Source organism: Coffea arabica, chromosome 9c (genome assembly GCF_036785885.1).
Source record: "Coffea arabica cultivar ET-39 chromosome 9c, Coffea Arabica ET-39 HiFi, whole genome shotgun sequence".
Classification (NCBI taxonomy): Eukaryota; Viridiplantae; Streptophyta; class Magnoliopsida; order Gentianales; family Rubiaceae; genus Coffea; species Coffea arabica.
In genome coordinates, this window is record NC_092326.1 from 16196425 (window position 1) to 16199993 (window position 3569).

Consider the following 3569-nt stretch of genomic DNA (forward strand, 5'->3'; position numbering starts at 1 on the left):
AGCACGGATCATAGTCAATTGGATGAACTGTCTAAAACGGATCACTGGAAGCATCCTAGGGCAGCGAGGGTATTTTGGTCTTTTCACAGGCTACGTTGCTCTGATTGGGTGGAAATTTTGTAGGAAACCATAAACTGTCATTCTCTACAACTTTCATGTTTTGTTCCAAGCCTAATTCAGCCTCTAACATAGGGCACTGAAACCGGACAGAACTGAAGCATACAATTCCAGAAATCTGGAATTTTGGGATTTCAAGGGCAATCTCTTCATTTTCTTGATTCAATCACTACCACAACCTCTTATACAAGCCTATATACATCATATACCACTCCTACAACAAGTATAAGAAGGAAATCAGTCAATTCCTAGCTTACATACATCACCCCAAAATCATCACAACAACTTGTATAGCTACTAATCTAACCAAAACATGAGTTATATAACATCTTAAACAAAAATTAAAAGAACCAAAGCCATAGGTCAGACCTTATACCTCAACAAAAGGGCTTGCAAAAGTAATACTTCACCTCCTCTTGAAATTTTTGGTTCCCTTAGCTTCCCAAGTTCACAACTCACAAGTTAATCGGTTTTGAATCTTGTTTCTTTCACTCAAATGGTGCAAATCAAGATGGATTGAAGGTTTTTCTTTCTTGCTCTCTCTCTCTCTCCCTTGCTCAACCAAAACAGAAAGAAATGAAGGAAAATAAGCTGAAATGAAGAATAAAAGAACAAGGAAAAAAAATAAATCAAAGAGCCATAGGGTGGTGACACTTGTCACCACCAAAGCCATGCAAAATTTTCTCTCTCTCCCTTGCATTTTTGGCCACAAATTTCGGTCACATGGCTGAAAATGAGAGAGATATTTTGTAAAAATATCAAGGGTATGTGGTGGTAAGGAAGTGGTGGGTTCAATCGATAGTGATCGATACCCGTCGGTTTGAGCCGATTTTTCTTAAATCGCGTATACTAGGGTTTTTAACTTCTAATCACTAACTTATTATTATCACTTCTAATCATATAATATTTCCTCATCCAAAAATAACTCTTACCTACCAAATTTGATCCTCACTCCATACCGAATAGTCACACTACGGAAAAATGCGAAAACCCTAGTTCACTCTAACTTAAAAACGGACAATGAAAACCCTTACATCTATATTTGTTTACACTTATTGTGGTGTGATTGGGTAGTAGGGTTATTATAAAATCATAAGTTCCAAATAAAAGGGGACTTTTAAGAAAAACATAAGGGGTTTTACAATTCCATAAATCGAATTTAGGGTTTCGGTTAAAATGTGAGAAATTTGAGAAAATGGTCAATCACAAATGAAACTAGGGTTTCGATTAGACTTTTAGGGTTTCTAGTCTTTTAAAACAAAACAAGGTTTTAAATCAAACCCAAAGAAATAACTTTAGTTTCTTCTTTAAAATAAAATAATGTTTTTTTAAAAATAAAAATAAACTAAAGAAACCGTAATATCCTCTTTGAGACTAAACAAAAGATGATCCTAAAAGTTGGGGTATCACAATCTCCCCTCCTTCAAAGAATGTCATCCTCGACACTTTTTTTTTTCAAAAGGTGATTTAGTATGTGAAACAGTAAATTGACTAAAACAACAGGATATAACACACCAAATACACAAGGAGGCATATACACAATATAATGCACCATATACACCAAGAGACATTTCAAGTTAGACAAAATCAAGTGCAGTAAGTACTATATATATTGGCATTAACATACCACAAGTAAATGACATGTAGGAACAATGCAAGGGCAAAACAAAAGAAAACGCGACTTGTCGCCCACACTCAGTGAAAATCACCCCGTCCGGTTTCTTACTCCACTTCCCAAGGTGCCCGTTGATCTCTTGTACTCACTCTAGCCAAACAAAGTCTGTTCATGTTCCCAAAATGCAAGTCTCAAGTACTTAGCAGCGCCTCAACTCTGGAGTACTCAGGCACAAGAATCCGAAATAAGATAATTCACATCTCGAGCTGGCCAGTCCCAAGAGCAAACTATCTACAATCGAAATTCCTACCTGACGTACCTATCTATGGTCCCCAAATACCACAAGAAAATTTAAGGCCTATAACATTCACAATTCACAGCTTATGCTCGAACGAGCACTTAGTCTTTTATACTTATTCACCACTTAGTCCAGGCTCACTCCGCGCAGAGACCACGCGAAGCAGGCTATGATACCACCTGTGACAGCCCCACCTCCCCCTAGGGCGAACCAAAGGGTTCCGCGGACCGCCTGCCCAGCTCTCGTCGGGACTCACTCACTCACTACAATCCTCAAACGAATTACAAGATAAATCTCAAATATTACATCCAATTCTCCAAGATTTACATATCACGAGTACCAGAAAGTAAACCCTAGAAAAGCTGATAGCTACAACCACCACAACAACTATATACATCTTACTAGTCAACTTATAACAAGTACAAATTCAACTCATCTATAATAAAAACGCTAAACACCTTCCCGAGCGATCCCCACGTTGGCCCCCTGCTAAGGAAAACAAATGGAAAGGGGTAAGCTATATGCTTAGTGAATAATCAGGGATAAAAATGTAAACTCACATCATTAAACAAGTAAATCAGGATAATTCACATCAATAACAGAAAAGTAACATCACAATGGTAGGATACGGGTGGCTCCAAAGCCAGTTCAATTCCCCGAGCTTGAACGCCTGTTGACACTCCGTCAACCAAAGTACTCATGGTCCGTAGACTCCACTTAAACTTCCCCATTCACCTTATCAACCCCCGCTGGCTAGTCAACAGTACACAGCAGCTCGAGTGAATTAAAATAACTTAGCTTTCATCAAAGCTTTAACAAGGAACTAAATCCCAAGTTTAGCATGGAACTATTTTCGACCAAGCCCCAGTTGGCTTGAATAGTTCGTCTAACCCTTGGAACCGGGCAGGAACCAAGTCCTGAGATATCCGATCTCTCAATAGATGGTATCTCTCAACAAGTACACAACAAAGTACTTACCCCAAACAGCACACAGCAAACGGGGTTTAATTCAAGTCATGTAATCACCCCCATCAGCACACAGCAAAAGGGTGATACTCAAGTCACGTAATCCCCTTCCTCAGCACACAGCAAGAGGGTGATACCCAAGTCATGTAATCCCCTTCCTCAGCACACAGCAAGAGGGTGATACTCAACATAAGGCATGTATTCTCACATAGAAAATCAAAACAAAGGAAGTGAGATAAAGTACACCCTCGCCTAAGTACCCATTTAATATATACAAGGTACTTCAACAATTCCACATCAATAAACAACCCAATTACTCACTTGATAACTCTTGGCACAAAAAATGATACAAGTCACTGAGCTTGATCGTCACCGTCAAAAGCCTCACCATCTGTATAGATAGAGTATATGCACACATAAGTGAAACGGCCATACAATAGCAGTTTATAACTTAAACGATCAAAAACGGTCGAAAACGGTCAAAATAATAAAAAAACGGTACAAAATGGGTTACACGATTTTGATCATAATTGGAGCTGTGGTTATCGGATCAAAATGTGTTAGATAGTGTCT